This window comes from Bos indicus x Bos taurus, chromosome 2 (genome assembly GCF_003369695.1).
Source record: "Bos indicus x Bos taurus breed Angus x Brahman F1 hybrid chromosome 2, Bos_hybrid_MaternalHap_v2.0, whole genome shotgun sequence".
NCBI classification, from domain to species: Eukaryota; Metazoa; Chordata; class Mammalia; order Artiodactyla; family Bovidae; genus Bos; species Bos indicus x Bos taurus.
Window position 1 is genome coordinate 60,974,716 of NC_040077.1, and position 21,536 is coordinate 60,996,251.

Consider the following 21,536-nt stretch of genomic DNA (forward strand, 5'->3'; position numbering starts at 1 on the left):
TTTGGCCCTAGACCCCACTGCCTCCTCCCTCCACACCCCACAGGCTCACTTTGGCTCAGGCAGAAACACGTTGCTCTGGGACCCTTCCCACACGTCCCTGCATGAAGTGGGAAGTATCTGCTCAGACCCCTAGGGGAGGTTCACCAACTTCCGGACTACTCTATGTCTTCACTGCTGATGGAATCTTTATCTCCCTGACTCACCTCCATGGATTTCACCAGTTCAGGACCATCAGCCTAACAGCTGAAATCAGGATTTCAGGCTTTATAATGGGGTTGGACTTTTAATCAGTCACTTCTTAACTGCCCACTGGGTTTCTCTGCCTCCCAATGAGGACAGGACCTAGGTCTTAGAACATGGTGTCTCCCCCAGTGTGGCCGGCACACAGCAGACTCTAAAAGGTCATCTGCTAAATGATTCAATAAGTGAATGTCAGAAAGTTAGTTCACATGCGCTTAGCTGCTCAGTCATGTCCAACTCCTTGTGACACCATCAACTGTAGCCCACCAGGCTCCTCTGTCTATGGGGGCTCTCCAGACAAGAATACAGAGTGGGTTGCCATACCCTCCTCTGGGGATCTTCTCAACCCAGGGATTGAACTCAAGTCTCCTGCACTGCAGGCAGGTTCCTTACTGTCTGAGCCACTGGGGAAGCCCAAGAATACTGGAATGGGTAGCCTATCCCTGCTCCAGAGGATCTTCCCGACCCAGGAATAGAACTGGGGTCTTCTGCATTCCAGGCGGTTTCTATGGAAAAAGGCACTGGGGATTAAAAATGAGAAGAGGTTCCTGTTTACTAGAAAAGTCAAAGACCTGCTATACAATGTGACAGATGCTGGAGTAGAGGTTTGTAACAAAGGCTTTGAGAGCACAGAGGAGAGAACAAATGACCCTCTTGGGGAGAGTCCAGACTGCTGAGCATGAGAAAGTGAAAGGAGCTGGACAAACCACAGAGGAGAAATGACTGGGACTTGAAGGATGAGCAGGAGTTTTCACAGGATGGAGGGGTGGGGCATCTTAGAGACAAGTCATTCGAGGGTAGATTTTATTTCTAAGTCCTTTGGGGAATTGGATTTTCCCTTGATTCCCTTTATTTTTTATCTTTTTTTTTTTTCCTTTGGAATACACAAGAGGCCTTCTTCTATGTCTATTTTAACGTGGTTGAAATGTTTTTAAGTAAAATAAAAGGAAAGAAAAAAATTGGACCATCTTTCTACACAAACATAAGAAAAGAGAGAATATCACACACTCCAAAGATATATGTCACTGATGGGTTTTTTACATTATATTCTGGTCTTTCTTTATGGAAAGAAAGCTGAACGCCATAAAGAAAGTTGAGTGCCAACGAATTGATGATTTTGAACCGTGGTGTTGGAGAAGACTCTTGAGAATCCCGCAGACTGCAAGGAGATCAAACCAGTCAATCCTAAAGGAAATCAATCCTGAATATTCATTGGAATAACTGATGCTGAAGCTAAAGTTCCAATACTTTGGCCACCTGATGCCAAGAACTGACTCATTTGAAAAGACCCTGATGCTGGGAAAGATTGAAGGCAGGAGGAGAAGGGGACAACAGAGGGTGAGATGGTTGGATGGCATTACCAACTCAATGGACATGAGTCTGAGCAAGCTCTGGGAGTTGGTGATGGACAGGGAAGCCTGGCATGCTGCAGTCCATGGGGTCCCAAAGAGTTGTACATGACTGAGTGACTGAACTGAACTGATTCTGGTCTTAGCTTAACAGGTGGGTTCTCTGATAGGATATCACACGTGCCCTCCCTCATGTCCTCCTGGGTAACCTTTCCACTCTAGTCAATGATGAGGCAACTGCCATGTGCAGGAATAACCTGACAACACCTTGTCTCCACTGCCACAGAGCTTACCTGTCCCACCATGTAGGACATCATGCATTTCTAACATTACAAGCATGGAAGTATGAGGAGTTAACACCTCCTGGGGAAAATCTTGACTAATGGAGGAAGAGAGACAGTGGGCACACGGGACAAATACTCCTGCCTGTATCTCCCAGGCAGACAATCCTTAGCCATACGCTGCCTAGCTCCTCAAAGGGACCTCACTGGAGTCAAACCTTAGTCTCCCAAAGGTTTGAATGAATTGGCAATTCATTCACTTAATAATGTCCTCTTTTTTAAATGTATTTATTTTTTAATTGAAGAATAATTGCTTTACAGATTTTTGTTGTTTTCTGTCAAACATCAAACATGAATCAGCCATAGGTGTACATATGTCCCCTCCCTTTTGAACCTCCCTCCCACCACCCAATAATGCCCTCTTGAATTAACTTCCCTCCTTGCCTTTTGTACTCTTCTCAGTACCTTGGGGTCACTTCCTAAAATAATATTGATGCAAGCTCTTCTCTCAGGCTTACACATTTGGGGGAAAACCCAGGTTAAGACAGCAGATACCAGAAGTGGTCCTAGAAAACAGACTCTTGGTATGGGATTTTGGAATTGGATCTCTTACGGGTCAGAAACACCCTGTGGCTGGTGATAAGTTTGGTGATAATAAGCCCTGATGTACAGGAGCATCACAATGACTCTCACTGGTAGTGATCCTGGATGAAGCACAGATGAAAGGGGAAGCATTGGCTTATGTGGCAGTAGTAGCCCTTGAATGGTAGAAGCAATGTAATTTCAAGAATTGTGGATGTATATACATTTTGTCAATGACTTTAGATACTTTGATTAAAAAAAAGAGAGGTCAACTAAAGATAGCCAACTATCAACTTTGATATATCCTGTGAAAATGAAAATGCATCTTTTGCAATTTTTTATGATGGAAGATATGGCTTATTTCCTATAGTCAGAGATGAGGTCAAACTGAAAAACATGCACAGGATTTCATAATAAGGTTCACAGAGCTCCAAAGGAGACTGAATGCACTGCCTCAATCGACCTCTTTACTGGATCAGAGTCCTCAAAGAGCAGGCTCAAAACACCTAGGAATGGGACATTTGGGTAGATGAGCGTGCAAATTTGGAATGTTCAGAATTTTCTTAATTTGCAGCCTAGCAAGAGGCTCCCTCTCCCTTGACAGAAGAAAGCAGCCTCTTCTCACCTCAAACAGCAATAGGATTTGACGTGAGGAAAGTGCTTGTAGGATGGCGCTTGTCCTCCTCAATATCACCTTGTTCCCCCTCAATGCCTTGATACTAAAAGTTTGAATCAGGTTATAGCACAAGCCAAGTGAGTAAACCCAGCCCTTGCTGATGGATGAAACAGCATATAAAACCAAAGAACTGCAAGACCTGCTCAGATCCCTAGGGGACGATCACCAACCTCCTGGATAGTCTATATCTCTACTTCTGATGGAACCATTATCTCCCTGGCTCATGTCTTTCTAATATGTGCACAAGCTGACTATATGTGCCAGAAGGAGGTAGCAGGTGAATAGATCTTGAAATGTGAATATAAGGCTGGATAAGGAAGAATTTGGGGATTTCCCTCAAAGCTCAGTCGGTAAAGAATCTGCCTGCAATACAGGAGACCTGGGTTCAGTTCCTGGGTCAGGAACATTCCCTGGAGAAGGAAATGGCAACCCAATCTAGTATTTTTGCCTGGAGAATTCCATGGACAAGGGAGCCCAGCAGGCTACAGTCCATGGACTAGCAAAAGTAGGACACAATTTAGCGACCAAACCACCACCAAGGAAGAATTTTAGTACATCGACATTTTAGGAATCAGTGAACTAAAATGGACTGGAATGGGAGAATTTAATTCAGATGATGATTACATCTACTACTGTGGGCAAGAATCCTTAGAAGAAATGGAGTAGCCCTCATAGTCAACAAAAGAGTCCAAAACGCAGTACTTGGGTGCAATCTCAAAAATGATAGAATGATCTCTGTTCATTTCCAAGGCAAACCATTCAATATCACAGTAATCCAAGGCTATGGCCCAACCACTAATGTCAAAGAAGCTGAAGTTGAACCATTTTATAAAGACCTACAAGACCTTCTAGAACAAACACAAAAAAGGATGTCCTTTTCATCAGAGGGGACTGGAATGCAAAAATAGGAAGTCAAGAGATACCTGGAGTAACAGGCAAGTTTGGCCTTAGAGTATAAAATGAAGCAGGGCCAAGGCTAACAGAGTTTTTCCAAAAGAACATACTGGTCATAGAAAACACCCTCTTCCAACAACACAGGAGACAACTCTACACATGGACATCATCAGATGGTGAATACCGAAATCAGATTGGTTATATTCTTTGCAGCCAAAGATGGAGAAACTCTATACAGTCAGCAAAAACAAGACCAGGAGCTGACTGTGGCTCAGATCATGAACTTCTTGCTGCCAAATTCAGACTTAAATTGGAGAAAGTAGGGAAAACCACTAGACCATTCAGGTATGACCTAAATCAAATCCCTTATGATTATACAGTGGAAGTGAGAAATAGATTCAAGGGATTAGATCTGATAGAGAGAGTCCCTGAAGAACTATGGATGGAGGTTCATAACATTGTGCAGGAAGCAGTGATCAAGACCATCCCTAAGAAAAAGAAATGCAAAAAGGCAAAATGGTTGTCTGAGAAGGCCTTACAAATAGCCAAGAAAAGAAGAGAAGTGAAAGGCCAAGAAGAAAAGGAACGATATATTCATCTGAATGCAGAGTTCCAAAGAATAGCAAGCAGAGATAAGAAAGTAGATCAGTGCAAAGAAATAGAGGAAAACAATAGAATGGGAAAAGCTAGAGATCTCTTCAAGAAAATTACAGATACCAAGGGAACATTGCATGCAAATATGGGTATAATAAAGGACAGAAATGGTATGGACCTAACAGAAGCAGAAAATATTAAGAAGAGGTGTCAAGAATACACAGAAGAACTGTACAAAAAAGATCTTCATGACCCAGATAACTACAGTGGTGTGATCACTCACCTAGAGCTAGACATTCTGGAGTGCGAAGTGAAGTAGGCCTTAGGAAGTATCACTGCAAACAAAGCTAGTGGAGGTGATGGAATTCCAGCTGAGCTATTTCAAATCCTAAAAGATGATGTTATTGAAGAGCTGCACTCAATCTGTCAGCAAATTAGGAAATCTCAGCAGTAGCCACAGGACTGGAAAGGTCAGTTTTCATTACAATCTCAAAGAAAGGCAATGCCAAAAAATGTTCAAACTACCACACAATTGCACTCATCTCACACACTAGCAAATTAATGCTCAAAATTCTCCAAGCTAGGCTTCAATAGTACATGAACCATTATATTCCAGATGTTCAAGCTGGATTTAGAAAAGGCAGAGGAACCAGAGATCAAATTGCCAACATCCGCTAGATCATCAAAAAAGTAAGAGCATTACAGAAAAACATCTACTTCTGCTTTATAGACTATGCCAAAGTCTTTGACTGTGTGGATTACAACAGACTGTAGAAAATTCTTCAAGAAATGGGAATACTAGACCACCTGACCTGCCTCCTGAGAAATCTGTATGCAGGTCAAAAAGCAAGAGTTCAAACCAGACATGGAACAATGGACTGGTTCCAAATTGGGAAAGGAGTACATCAAGGTTGTATATTGTCACTCTGCTTATTTAACTTATATGCAGAGTACATCATGAAATGTACAGCCCATGCTGGGCTGGAGGAAGCACAAGCTGGAATCAAGATTGCCAGGAGAAATAGCAGTAACCTCAGATATACAGATGACACCATCCTTATGGCAGAAAGTGAAGAAGGACTAAAGAGCCTCTTGATGAAAGTGAAGGAGAGTGGAAAAGCTGGCTTAAAACTCAACATTCAAAAAACGAAGATCATAGCATCTGGTCCCATCACTTCATGGAAAATAGATGGGGAAACAGTGGAAACAGTGACAGACTTTATTTTGGGGGGCTCCAAACTCACTGCAGATGGTGACTTCAGCCATGAAGTTAAAACACACTTGTTCCTTGGAAGAAAAGCTATGACCGACCTAGATAGCATATTAAAGAGCAGAGATATTACTTTGCCAACAAAGGTCTGTCCAGTTAAAGCAATGGTTTTTCCAATAGCCATGTATGGATGTGAGAGTTGGACTATAAAGAGAGCTGAGCGCCACAGAATTGATGCTTTCAAACTGTGGTTTGGAGAAGACTCTTGAGAGTCCCTTGGACTGCAAGGAGATCAAACCAGTCCATCCTAAAGGAAATCAGTCCTGAATATTTCCTGGAAGAACTGATGCTGAAGCTGAAGTTCCAATACTTTGGCCCCCTAATGCCAAGAACTGACTCATTTGAAAAGACCCTGATGCCAGGAAAGATTGAGGAGAAGAGGATGAAAGAGGATGAGATGGTTGGATGGCATCTCCAACTCGATGGACATGAGTTTGAACAAACCTCAGCAGACGGTGATGGACAGGGAAGCCTGGCATGCTGCAGTCCATGGGGTCACAAAGAGTCGAACATGACTGAGCAATTGATCTGAACTGACAGGTGTAACAAACATGACACTCAGTGTGCTAAATTTAATACATGTAGAAACAGAATTATATTTGAAAAGAATTTGTAGGTTAGATTTTTCTCACTTTGAGAGGGTTCCTAATTATTCATGAATCATGTAGTTCTAGTCAATTACAAATAAATATTATAATAACTATATAATTTAAAAATCTAATTATAAAATTGCATAAAGTGGTATGTGTGTGTATGTCTAACGTGAAATCTGGGTACTTTGTAATCTGCATACTTGGATGGAGAGTGGGTAATCTCTGGGAGGAATAGTTTGGTCCATAAAATTCTTAAATAAGTCTAATTTATAAATATCAGACTTGATATTATCATTCTTGTGATGTCATTAATTCTAATTTATAGATATGTTGACTTTACATAAAAACATCTTTGGAAGTATCTTTGTTTCTTCAACCTGAAATCAGAACAAACTTGTTAATGTATATTATTATAATTTTAAAATGTAAAAAATAATCATGTGAAATAGCCAACTAACATATTTAAATCAATCCTTCTCGGGAAATACTGTCTATTACTTATTAAATGAAAGTTTTATCAATGGCAAAACTGGCCCAGAAAGTTTTACCACTGGATAATACTGATTAGAAATTCAAGTCCCTGCACTTCAGCTCAACTCTGAACTGTTTAATCCAAGAGGAACAAATGGTCCTGCTTTATATTATCATAAATTATCATCTTTTTTCAAATCACTTCCTAGTTTTCTCAGGAGTCATAGCCAGTTGGGAGTATATTCATTTACAAAAGGATTATGAAAATTCAATAGTTTAAAATTTAACAGGCCAACCTGGCAGAACTGTCAGAGATGAATGATGCTTTAAAAGATACACAGTGAAGATGCTGCTCCAAAGATCTGTTAACTACAGTGCATGGTAAGACAGTGGTGGTTTCTTTTGGACAATTTTGACACCACTTCTAATGAGAGAAGCGACCAATATTCTGTTTTGTTTAACCGTGAAAACAAGTGGGACCAGAAGCTTCTTCTTCCTCCTCCCTCCTGGGAACAGACTCCAGGTGTACAGCAAGATTCCCTTCTCTTTCATTCTGTGGGATTTCATGACTGAGGCTCACTGACAGTGCTAAGGCACTGTAGTCATTTTGCAAACCAACCATCAGAAGAAGAATGCCCACAGATGACATAGCATATCTCAGGGTGAAGACTGTGGAAATGATGGTATTATTTCAGTGCCCTCTTGATGGCTTTTACAGCAGTATTTCCTGTGTCTGAATCTTGTATGCAAAATCTGACCTTAAATTGGGCTACCCAGTACCAGCTCAAAGTTTTGTGGTTTTTCTTGAGTAATACAGGCCGTTTCTGAAAGTTGGGAGAAGAAAGACAAGAGGATGTATCTATCTGAGCTTATGGGAACTGTAGACATGTGTCTCTTGAGGCCCTCCGGAGAGACAAACAGTCTGATACCAGTAGCCCCATTTTTTAGCCTGCCTTAAACACCAGGTCAGATGTTTTGCTTTCCTGTTTCCCGTTTCTGTCGTCAAGAAATGTTCCAGCTTTGCTCTAACACCCCATCTTCATTGTCTGCTCTCACCTCCAGGGAATCTGTTTACGAACCCATCTGGTTAGTCTTTGAAAGCCACAATGCTGGTGGCCTCAACTCCAGCTACCAGCAGCTCACTCTGTAAACCAAAAGAAAAGTGGGGGGCAGCTTTTTGTTGTTGTTCTCAAGTTGATGAAACCAGCAAGGTCCAGTAACTTTTTGGAAAGCTAGAACTTGATGATAAATGAAAATTGAGGACAAGTAAAGATATTTTTTCAAACTTCTCCTCCATTCATTAAGAAAATAATAAACAAAACCTACCTTCTATCTGCCTTTCAGTCCTAATGGCAGAAATCATTAGGAAAAGTGACTGAACTTAGGGGCACTGCTCAGTGAGCCTGCCATCTCTTAAGTGTGTTTTGAGAACCAATAGAGCCGGCAGAGGATTCCTCTTCACACATAATTCTGCAGAACTTGAGAACCTTAGCTATACACAAATTTAAAGAAACTATCTCATAATATCTCAAACTATCCCATTCTGGCAGAGCTCACAAATAAACGTGAACGTGGTGCCTGTGTTTGCATTTCAGGAAGGGGGGTCATAAAGCAGTAAGATCATGGAAGGCAAGACCCCGGGAGCTGCTTGTCCCAGATTCAGCCCCTCTGGCCTTGCTGCTTTCAGCGCTCTCTTGATGAAACCCAGTCACCCACACAAAGTTGGAACAGATTTGAGGAAGGTTTACCAAGTGTCTTGGGGAAACTTCTGTGGCCTGCAATTGGCTGTCTGGAATGAGTGCCTGAGGTTTTGCATCGCCTGCCAGGAGTGCTGCCTCCAGCGGAACCGCTTGAGGAGCAAACAGCATCCCTCAGGGTCTGCTGCCTGGGGATTTCCAGGGCTGAGTAATGAATAAGTGATGCTCCCAACACTCTCTCCAAGAGGTCAGGGTTCTCTTTCTGTCATATAAACAGAGGCTCATAGCAGCATCTCTGCACCACCCATCCTGGTTTCAGCACTCGTCTCAACCTCAATGGAATAAGTCATCACAGGAGGGAGAGAGGACCAGAGAAAGCAGCTCTTAACCGGCAGTTGTACCATACAGCTGACTCTAACTCTGAACATTAGCTGCCTCATCTTTAAAATGGGGATTGTAATTCTTAAATAACTGGTTTTGAGAAATATATGTAAAGGGGCTTGAAAAACATAAAAAACACAAAGTAAATGGAAGATATCATTGATAGGCTCAGCTCTGATATCAACTGGTTGTGCGATCTCAGTGATTATAAATGTAACTGCTAAAGGCTATTCTGAAAATGCTATGAGCTGTGAAAGATCAAAGAAACATTTTAAACAGCCAGTTACTTTCTGTCTGGCTAATATGATGTTCAACACAAATATGTTCTCTGGTCCTGATCACATGGAGTCAGTTCTTCTAGTTTTAGTGGTGAAACCCACCCTCTTCTCTACCTTTTCTCCTGTGGTAATCTCAGGTCTGATTTGTAATTCTTCCCTGAAAGCATCTTGACTTTGGGGAGGACACTGGACATTTCAGCAGAGGGCCAGGCAGCTCTGTTCCCCTCTCTTGAGTTTTAATTTTGTGAGCAAGTGAGTACTGAGTGGCTGCAGTGTGAACTAGGTTGGGGGGCTTCACCAACACTGCACCTATGACTTCGGGCAGCCTGATCTGCTTCCTAATTGGCAGAGATGGGCACACCCAACCTCTCTCTGAGACTTTTTCCGTTAGAGTTGACTGTCCTAATTAAAACTGTGACCCAGATATAATCACCTCTACTCCAGAGAGCTGATACAACTGTCTTGGCAGGAAAGAGTTTCCAATTTAAGTACATTAAAGCAAACTAAACTCAGATTTATATCAAGTCAACCTCAAAAGCAGTGAAGGGGGTGATGTGCTCAGCTAGGGAAAAGGAATTGGGATGAATGCCTTGAAGCTCCCAAGCTGCCAAGTGTTGACATGCCCTGACCCAAACCATTGCTCAGCTAGGCTGACGCTGTGCCCCAAACATGCCACAGTCATGCCCATCTCTGTGGCTTTGTTCTTTCTCTGACTTCCTTTCCAGGCTTGCCTTCTGCCCTCTTTTCAGTTCTTCAATTGGTCACGCAACAAATATTTCCTGAACATGTTTTGTGGTTCAGCACCAGGCTAGGTACTGTGGATCTAGAAAGATAAAACTAATATGACCAAGACTCTCAAGGAGCCTGTTTCCTGACAAGGGAGATGGAGCATATGCTCAAGTAATTCTAGAAGCAAACATCCAGGGAGATGGGATGTATGCTTACTAGAGTGGCTAGGAGAGTATGGAGAAAGGAGTAACCCCTTATGGCCAGAGGGAGTAAGGAAGGCTTCATGGAGGAGGTGGCATTTGGTAGAAGCCCTGATTAAGGGTTTCAAGAGATTCAGACTAGCATAAGATGATGTGGAGACAGGAATTGGCTTGGCTGGGTCTGCAGGTCTAATAGGTCCAGGAAAGGATCTGGAGGGACAGTGGAAAGGAAGGGAAGCAACTTTTCTATTGAGCATATACTATGTGCAAGTCCATATGTCATCATATAGTCTATATCACTGCTCTCCACAGGTTTTACTATTCTTATTTTGTGGGTAGAAAAACAGAGTTTCAAAGAAATTAAGTGACCTCCTCCAGGTGCCAACAGCTAGTGACTGGCACAGCCAGGATTTTAGCTACGTCTGCCACCTTCAAAGACTGTCCACTTTCTCTAAACAAAGCTTAGATCTGAGACTCGAAAAAGAAGAATATAGAAATCTGTATATCCACATCCTAGAAAGCTAAAGAACTTGGATCTCTTCTTCCTCTTTGCTCAGTTCCTCAAACTCTATCCTTCCCACTAGTCCTTGTGTCCATGTTCCAGGCTCTCTGATATTCACAGTTACTATTGGCAGGGTCCCATTGCCCTGAAACATTCTTTATCAGGCTGTAGGAATCAATCATTAAACCCCCAACAAAGATGCAAGTTCTTATGGGAAAGGAACTGATTGTACCCTTCTTCCTTACCCCTGAATGAGCAGTTGTGGAATTAATGATCTCTTTTTAAAGATGATGCAGAGATCAGCAGTGACTGTCCCCTCCCCATTATGGGCTGCCTGCACCAGTGTTAAAATGAGTGTGGACTTCTCAATTCCTCAAGGCCCATCCACAGACATTTGCCTTCTGGAAAGTTTCTCTCCATAAGGAAGATACAAGGAAACATGCCCAGCCCTGCTGAGAGCAACCAACTCAGTGGGCCAGTGGGCCACAGTTGGCCTAGCTTAATCATGTACCAGTCTGAGAGCTGATCATGGCATTTTTACTGATGGATCTAGAGAACTGCACCTCCCTCCCTAAGTGCAAAGAAGGAGAAACTCCCAGCCTGGAAGGAAACACTGCCCTAGGGAGCTCCAGCTCCCACATGGAAAGGCCTGCTGTCGATGCCAATTCACAGCAGAGGAATTTATTTGGGTATCTCTGGATTTAGTGCCTTGATAAGATGTGTCAAAGGGAGGAGGCAGCCTCACCTTCCCACTGGTGTGGATCTGATGGCCCTAATCATTTCCAGACCATTTAACACTTCCACTCTTATAATGGTTGATTTTCCAGGTCACAAATTTCATGGCCATACTTGCTACTTACAGGATAGCTATTGATCATTTAATTGCAAGGTGAGTACCATGGAAAGGATGAGAAAATCACATGGTAAACAATTACAGCCTATGTGGTTGGTTATTTTTGAGTCTTCCTGGTGACCAGTCATTTACATTTTTCAAAGTAAAATTTAGTCCCAGAAAAAATCCCATTGGTGTACATAGGGATGATCAAAAATTGTCTTCCTTTTAATTCATAATTATATCAATGTTCTTATTTACTCTCCCTGAAATCTAACATAGAGGTTTTCTTTCCATGGTGCATTCTCCAATGCAGCAGAGTAGAAGAAGGCCATAATTGGTGGATACAAACCTGATGAAGAATCCCAGTCCCACCAACTACCACGGTGCCAATTACCAGATGATACCTTGGGTGAGATCCCTAAATTCTCTCAGCCTTAGTTTTTATTGGTCGATAGAGTGAGCATACCTACTTCCTGGGGATAGTGTCAACTGACAGGTTCAAAACTGGGAAAGGAGTATGGCAAGGCTGTATACTGTCACCCTGCTTATTTAACTTATATGCAGAGTACATCATGCAAAATGCTGGGCTGGATGAATCACAAGCTGGAATCAAGATTGCCAGGAGAAATATCAGTAACTTCAGATATGTAGATGATAGCACTCTAATGGCAGAAAGTAGAGAGGAACTAAAGAACCTCTTGATGAGGGTGAAAGAGTAAAAAGGCTGGCTTAAAACTCAGCACATAAAAACTAAGATCATGGCATCTGGTTCCATTACTTCATGGCAAATAGAAGCTGGAAAAGTAGAAGTAGTGGCAGATTTTATTTTCTTGGGAACCAAAATCACTGTGGATGGTGACTATAGTCATGAAATTAAAAAACACTTGCTCCTCAGAAGAAAGGCTATGACAAATTTAGAAAGCATATTAAAAAGCAGAGACATCACTTTGCCAACAAAGGCCTGTGTGGTCAAAGCCATGGTTTTGCCAGTAGTCATGTACGGATGTGACAACTGGACCATAAACAAGGCTGAGCACTGAAGAATTGATGCTTTTGAACTGTGGTGTTGTGAAAGACTCTTGAGAGTCCCTTCTACTGCAAGGAGATCGAACCAGTCAATCCTAAAGGAAATCAACCCTGAATATTCATTGGAAGGACTGATGCTGAAGTTGAAGCTCCAATATTTTGGCCACCTGATGCCAAGAGCCAGTTCATTGGAAAAGACCCTGATGGTGGTAAAGATTGAAAGAAAAGAGGGTGGCAGAGGATGAAATGGTTGGATGGTATCACTAACTCAATGAACATTAGTTTGAGCAAACTTCAGGAGATAGTGAAGGACAGGGAAGCCTGGCATGCAGCAGTCCATGGGGACACAATGAGCCGGACATGACTCAACAATTGAATAACAATAACAACAAGATAATTTATGTAATATGTCTTGTGCAGATCTGTGATAACTGTAAGTACCTATATGCTGCTTATTCCATGTCACCTGTTGTCTTAAACACTCCATATTACACACTGACTTGATCTTTATAACAAGGAGCAACTATTATCAGCCCCATTTTATGAGTGGGAACCTGAGTCAAAAGTAGCTTGCCCAAGCTCATCAGCTATCAAGTGGTAGAGCTAGAACTCAAACTCAGGAAGATAGGCTGCAAAGTCCATGTTCTTAACTTCTATATGGTAAGTTCCCTACATATGAACCTTCAAGTTGTGAACTTTCAAAGATGTAATCATGCATTTACATGTCCTATTACATGAGTTAACTCAGGCGTCTTACGTAGATTACATAGATTGTCACATGCATGTATCCTCTACAAGTGATTGTGCTTTTGTGTACTTTATAGAGTACAGAGTATCTTTATTTCAAGGCCAAGATGTCTGGATGCAAGCATAAAAGCAGCAATGATGTAGCTGGTACTACTGTACTTTTCAAGGTACTGTACTATAAGATTAAAAATGTTACTTTTTTGGTATTTGTTTGTTTATGTATTATTTGTGCGAAAAGTATTATAAATCCTATCATACAGTACTATATGGGCTTCCCAGGTGGCTCAGGGTAAAGAATTCATCTGCCAAGCAGGAGACATGGGTTCAATCCCTGAATCAAGAAGATCCCCTTGAGAAGGAAATGGCAAACCATTCCAGTGTTCTTGGCTGGAAGATCCCATGGACAGAGGAGCCTAGTGGGCTACAGTCCATGGGGCTGCAAGAGAGTCAGACATGACTCAGTGACCTAACGACAAGAACAACAGTACTATATAGCCGATTGTGTTCGTTGGGCACCTAGGCTAACTCTGTTGGATTTATGAACATGCTCTCAGCATGGATCTTGTTTGCATGTAGGAGACTTACTGTACTAGATTGGCCCAGAGGCAGTAAGCACACGTTATTTAAAGTCAGAAGGTACTCAGTAATGATGCGGATTCACTAGACGAATGAGAGGATCAGAGGTTAGGTTAGAGGCTGTAGTAGGCAGCCTTTAATGTGCCTCTCAAGGACTCATGACTCCTGGTATTCAGGCCCATATGTAATCCCCTCCCCTTGAATGTGGACTGGACCTAGTGACTTGAGTCTGAAAATTAAAATACGGCCAAAGTGATGGTGTATCACTACTAAGACTAGGTTGCAAGAAGACTGTAGTTTCCATTTGGGAAATGTGTACTATCCCTCTCCCTCTACTCACTCTGAGAGAAGCCAGCTGCCATACTGTGAGCTGCCACACAGACAGGTCCACGTGGCAAGGAACAAATAACTCTTGATGAACAGCCAGCCATGGTTTTCCAGAAGCCACGCAAACGAGGTTGGAAGCAGATGCTCCACAAGTCTTTATAACCAGTGTTGTCAACATCACCAACTTCAGTCGACAGTTTCTAAACCCAATAAGCCAGGCAAATACATGGTTCTTTCCAGCACTTTCAGGTTGTTCACGAACAAACTTACCAAACATAAACCTAATAGCCAAAGGAAAAGAGAAAAGGAAGAAGAGGTTTGTCTATTTGTTGGTTTCCATTTTCTTAATAAGGATCTTCCTGTCCCTGGCAGAGTGGGGAGGTGGGTGAAGCTATGTCTGTATCAGAAGAATAAGACCCAGGTTTCAGCCCTCTCTCAATCTCTCTCCTCCTCCTAACTTTGCACTCAACAGCTGCAGAGCTTTGGGGAAGGCTATGAACCCTTTGGGTCTCAGTTGTACCATCTGTAAAATGGGGGTGGTATTTAGCCTACCTGAGCAATGAAGGGGACTGGGCCAATCACTCTTCAAGGATCCTTCTAGTTCTGAAATATATGACTGTCTGTGCCTCTATTCAGACTGAGTTTTGACAGCTCTGTTACTGTGGTTCTCAAACTTTTTGGTCTCAGGATCTCTTTACTCTAAAAATTTTTGAGGATCTGAAAATTCCTTTTGTTTTAGAGGTGTGCATATATACATATGCACACACACACACACATATATATATATCAGTCTTTATTGTATTAGAAATTGAAATAAGAAAATTTCTATGAAGTATTAGTTTATTATATGAACTAATAATGAATTATTAGTTCATTTAAAAGTAATAAGCCTGTTATATGTTAACATAAAAGTAAAGAAGGGATGTTGTCCTACACTTTTCAACTCTCTTTATGTCTGGCCTAATAGGAGACAGTTTCTCGTATCTGTTTTTGCATTCATTCTGTTGCAACACCACATGTCAGGGAGCTTCTGAAAACTGCTTAGTATACTGCTGAGGGAATGAAAGTGAAAAGGGCAAATAACAGCTTAGTGTTATTATGAAAACAGTTTTGACTTTACAGAAACCCTAAAAGGTTTTTTGGAACCCCCCCCCCAGGGGTCCCTGGACCACATTTTGAAAATTGTTGTTCTGTTAATACTGGTTGGAAATGCCAAGATTTCTTCTCAACCTTTTGACTACCCACCATGGGAAAAAACAAAAAGCACACATTATGTTCAACACATGCACACACACACACACACACACACACACACACAAATACATACCATACAAGGGCAATTTCCACACTTTTTTTTTTTCTAAAGCCTCTCTCAGAGAAACCACAAGTCAAAATATCCACCCCAAGCAGACCCTCTACAGAGACCCCGCTCCTCAAGGCAGGGTGTCAGCCCATCCTCCAAATGGTAGCTTCCTGCTTATCTACAGAACCCAGTGAAAGTAACAAATGGCTTCTTGAGGGTCTGCATCTAGCTTCTCTAACCAGATAAATAGCTGAGAAATTTCAAATGTTGCTTGCCTTTGAAGCTTTGGCCTCAAAAACAAATGCCTAGAGGAAATCAGCAATGAGAAGGCCTGTTTCAAAAGCCAGCAACACCCCCACCACCATCCAACAAAGCAACAGGGATGTTCTGAAGCCCCTGCAGTCAGCCAGCCAGGAAGCAACCCAAAGTGGGGATGGGGGCAGCATCAGACCAGTTGGGGGCTTTCTGAGAAGACCTTTAAGAAAGAGCAAAGTGGAAAAGGAAATCCCTAGATCTGATCATGCTAATTGGGTGGGATATGAGATAGGAAGGCTGCCCAACAAGGAGGTTTAGTTTTGGCACTGCCGTCTTGGTGTTGGTAGCAAATGACTTTTTCTGAAAAGGACAAATGGGAATAAGAAAAATGCTAAAGTTCCTTCCAGCAGCTCTTTCATTCTGTGCTTCCTACCAGTAATGCACACAAATCTGTAGATATATTTCTGAACCAAAGCTAGGACACAGCTCCTATCCCATTTATGCCTGAAATACATGAATCTTACATTTCTTCAACTGCTATCAAGACCCCAGTTTGTTGCAGGCACTGTTCTAACACTGAAATAGTGCTGTCACTGAAGTGATCTTCAGTGTTCCCTGTGACTAAAACAATGAACAATTCTTGCCTTTATAGGGGAGAGACAGACAGACAAAATACATCGGATGTCAGTGGTGAGGTGTCATAGAGAAACTTAAAACAGCAAAGAGGAATATGGGCTAATGGGTTGAAGGTTGTTTGAAATTTTAAATAAACTAGTCATTGTAATCAAATACTATCTATGAGCCTTCGAATTTGAAATATTATATAACTTTGTATGAATATGACAGTCAGAAAGTCAAATGGCATTCATCCATTCAGTGAATCAGAGAGTCAGTCAACCAACAAACATTCACTTGGAACAAACTTGGGGAGCTTGCCCCTTTGGGTGGAGATGTTATTGTTCAAGAGGCAGCATAGGGGGATTGGTTCAAGACTCCTCACGGATACCAAAATCCGAGGATGCTCAAGCCACTTATATAAATAACATAGTACACTCCCCTCTCCATATCCAGGAGTTCTGCGTCTGAAGATTCAACCATCAGTAGATACCAAGGGCTGACTCAACTTACTTGAAGAGTTATTCTAAGATGCAGTTTTATTCACACTGGACACTAGACATAAAACCACCCCCAGAAGGCAGCCACCAAAGTGGAAATCAGAAGAGAAGACCAGAGGGAATTGTCTGCGGGCACATGAGATGCTCCCCCATGGAACCTTACCCTGAGAAACAAATAGGGTCTGGTGAGATTTGAGACTTATTTGAATCCCATTTGGCTGCTTGAGTCTTTGGAAAATCAGGTTACACCATTCTTTTTCAGAGATTCTGCTGGGCTTCCAAAGCAGAAAGGAAGATTCCCACTGATGATTATCACTGACCAACAGAGTTGGCTGCAAAAGGGGCCATTCCAAACAGATCAGCTGATTTTATCAGAGACAGAACTATTTTCCATGAAATAAAAGACTGTTACACCTCTGCCTAACTGGAATCCAGGCTCTGTCTTCCTTTCTATCCAAGTGCTGGCCAAACCCACTTGGGATAACAGTATCCCCATTCCTGCCACCCAAATGTTGCCACCAAATGACTATAGCTCCTTCTTCATTTGAATAAGAATCCTGCTCCATCTGTTAGAAGGAGCAATATCTGTTCATGCTAATCTGATTGCTCCTACAACTTGTATTAAAAAACATGGAGGTTACCACAGGCTTTGCTCTGACCTTTGATTTTCCAATATCGCATCTGGGGTAAGCACTTCCTTTTAATCTCTACGGACAATAGGCAAAATTTCACCAGGGGTCTGCCAACAGAGGCAGAGATCATAGAGCATGTGTCCATGACCCCAGGTTAGATGATTATAATAATGCTTTTTTAGACTCTTCTAATAAAGAATATGCTGAACAGGCTCCAATACGCAATTGCAAAAGTCTAATTGCTGTTAACATGTCACTTCCATCACAGAGGCACAACAATGTACTGACGGCTTGTCAGATCCCGAATTGATTTTGAAATTGCTTTAATGAGGCGGTGAATAAGTTTGCAGCGGCCCTGGCCATCTGAGAGGCCTCCACGGCATCAGCCCAGATCACCTGCAGTTGCTTTGTTGGCTGTTCATAAATGAGGACAGGGCATGCAGAGGGTTGTGGTTTGGTGGCTGAAGATTTGCAGGCTCTGAGCAGGGATTTTAGTCCCTGTTCCCACCTCTGAAGTCCCTTCTTGCATTTTAGATTTATTTTTGTGTGTGCGTGTGTGTGTGTGTGTGTGGTGTGTTTCCCTTCCATCTTCATTCCCCTCACCCCCCAGCCCAATAAATATCTTCAACAGAAAGGGTTGGGCTGGTTTTATGCAAAAGCACAAGAAAGGGTTATAGGTTCCTTCTTGCTCCTCAGCCAACCCATGTGAGAGCCACTCTGAGAGTAACACGCCACTCTGTTCTGAGCTTTGTCCTGACAGTCAGGACTGATGGTGGATACTGGATGCAGAAGGATAGAATCAAGCTTGCTACTTGCGTCACTGTCCAAAGTTGAGGAGTTGAACAACCACCCCCCTGCCTCCAAAATTACTATTCCCATTTTTTGTTTCCCCTGAAGGATGAGAAAAGTTGGTAAAGGTTTTTCAAACTGTCAAGGCATGGACCTCACACTCTTCTCCATATCTGGCCAACTAAAACCTAGGGGGGCAGAAATGGCAATGTTTGTTTTGATATCATGCTCTAAAAGCAGCTATCCCCAGGTATTTCAACACTGCAAGGCAGGTATGGACACAGTACCAAAGAAACCTTCCAAATCTGACCAAATCTGACACGATGGGCTGCTTCATTCCTGCTCAAGATGTGGTTTGGGATTCGTGATGAGGAAATAGTACTATCCCAGCCAAGAGAACTGAATAAGCTTTCCTGTTTCCTTCTCTTTCACGTGTAAACAACACCAGCACCCTGACAATGGGGACAAATGTATGCTCAGCTTGCAGTAGAAATGAAAAAAAAAAAAAGACTGCCAGTAACACTTCACAATCATCGCTTTTATTACCTGCCTCCCCCACCTGGAACATTATTTCATTCAGAGCCAAAGTAGAGAGCCAAATTGCCTATTTCCAAAGGATATGAGCACATTTTAGAAAAGCATCTGTGTGTATTATATTCCGAGGGGCACTGTCTCATTTCTATGGCCCCATGTTTCTGAATGCCTGACCGGCATCCTTATCAGGAACAGAGATGCCTTCAAGAAATTGGATGCTACAGCATCCATATATCAATGTTACGATGATATATTTTTCATGAAATCTGTAAATGAGGTCAACAGGATAGGGATATTCTGGATGACAGAATCTTTAATAGATTTTGAGGAACGACCCGCTTCCCTCTAAAAAGTCAATTTACCTTTTTTTTTTTTTTTTTTTGATGCTTGCTTATTACAGTCTGATCCTGCTACTTTGGCACAAAGTCCCCCACAGCATGTTGTGAGAAAGAGGTATTTACTTTTCTATAAACCGGTGAATAGAAATACAAGTTGTTAGCATGAAAGCAATAAGTAGTTGGCATCTCTGGGGTTTCTGATATTTTGTCTTTTCTTACCACCCAAAACATAGTCTCAAAAGCTGAAGGAACAGGTGACTTGGTCATCAAAAAAGAGTGACAAAAAAGGACGAAGAAAATGCTCATTTAAAGTTCCAGAGTGTCATTTTTATATTCTCAGTGAAACTGGAAAGTCATCTCAGCTTCTGCCAAGACCTCTGTCTGTCCAAGACATCAACTGCATGCTGGGGTCTGTTATTATAAAAAGTGTCTCTCAGAGGGTTGAGAGTGAAAGAAAACGGAGCTCTTCTGTACTGCTGTCCATTCATTCCCCTGCTCAGCTCTGGGCCATGCAGGGCTGAATGTGGGCACCCAGCACAGCTCATACACCCGCAACCCAGCAAAGGCCAAAAGCAGAATGAGGTCCCAGGAAAGAGGGACACCAGAGACAAAAGTGGCAGAAGTGAGCCATGGCTCAGAGTGAAACTGACAGCTGCCAGCAAAACTGGCTGAAGGCCAATCACCAGGTCTCCTGCCCGGGCTTGGGTGTCTTCTATCATTTTTCTGGGCCTTCCTCTGCAGAGCTGTGGAACAGAACTATTGGGAACTCTGAACCAGAAGGCAGCTGTGAAGAAACAGAGCTGTTAGGACTGCAAAGGCCTTAACAAGGGCCATTTCTGTGAAAGCAGTAAACACTGAACTCATGCCGTAGATTTAGGTCCTGATCCTGATCTATATACACATACATATATATCTGTGTATACACACACACACAGAGAACAGGAAATACTGTGTTAAAGATATAACAGGAACTTTTAAGCAACTAAAAGAAGGAAAATATCTTTCTATATTATATACATTACTCTATTATTGTTCTTATGATTAACAAAACAGTATAGACAGTCTCTTCCAGATCAGTGAACATGGCCTCAGGCCTAAACACAAGAGGGAAAATGAATCCTGAGTGACAGAGCCTGGAATTTCACTTGCTCCCGCCACCTGCTCTTGGAGGTCACCAGCACTGCAGTGTGTAATTACCAACCTCATGGCCGCCTCTTCCTTCCCCTCTGCCGATGGCTAATTGATGGCCTTCACACCAGTGCTAGGTCAGTCCTCTGAAAACATCTTGAGCAGAAACTACTCCTCCGTCTAACAGATGCTGCTCACTTGGGAGCCTCCCAGAGCCAGGACCTCAATAATGGCTTGAGTTTGCTCAAACATGAGAAAAAAAAAAAAAGAGCAAGATGACATATCTACTCAAGGCAGAAGGAAAATTAACCACAGTCTTAGAATCTGGTCTTGGCTGCATCACCCACTCCATGCATTAATGTATTTATTGGTCCTCTTCCAAGAGAATGGTATCTAAGTTTCAGGTTCTTGCCTTTCTTTTCAGGTCTTCCTTGTTTCCCTTTGAAATTACACACAGACAGTGAAATCACTGCCTCAGCAAATGCTAAAGTATTATAAAGAGTCCACATGGCAAAGGGTTGTTCACATCTGTCAGTGGCTGCAAAGAGAGCCCCTAACTTCCCTAGGACCTTCTGAACCAGTGAAATAAATACAAATCTCCAGCCTAAACCTGGGACTCTAGGCCTAGGTGTTGTGCCTTGATACTGGCCTCTCCAAAATCAGAACCAACTTGGTCCCCAAAAGAATGTGGGGAAAATAGTCTCTCTTCTTGCTCATATCTGAGCTGCTAGAAAATAAAGCTCCTTGCTGACTCCAGGAAGCCTATCCCTTCTTTCTCCCCAAGCAGCAAATCCCAACTCTCCTGGGGGACACAGATCCTCTGTGGAGGGCCTGGTTTCCATTCCAGACCCTACTTTGTTTCAGTCCATTAACACAGTCCAGCTCAGACAGAACAAGAGGCTTCCCCTGGAAAATGTGAGGGCAGGGAACCGCTCAGGGCTCCAGCTCATCCGGCTCTGTAAACACTCTCAGGACTTCCCTGGTGCTCCCAACGCAGGAGGCCCGGATTCAATTCCTGGTCAGGGAACTAGATCCCACATGCCACAACTAAAGATTCTGCATACTACAACTAAGACCCGAAACAGCCAAATAAATATTTTTTAAAAACACAACACTTTCACTCAAACCCTCCACTTTACCTATAAGCATAAAGCTCTAAAAACAAAACTGGCAGCAGGAGCTGTATGCTAAGAG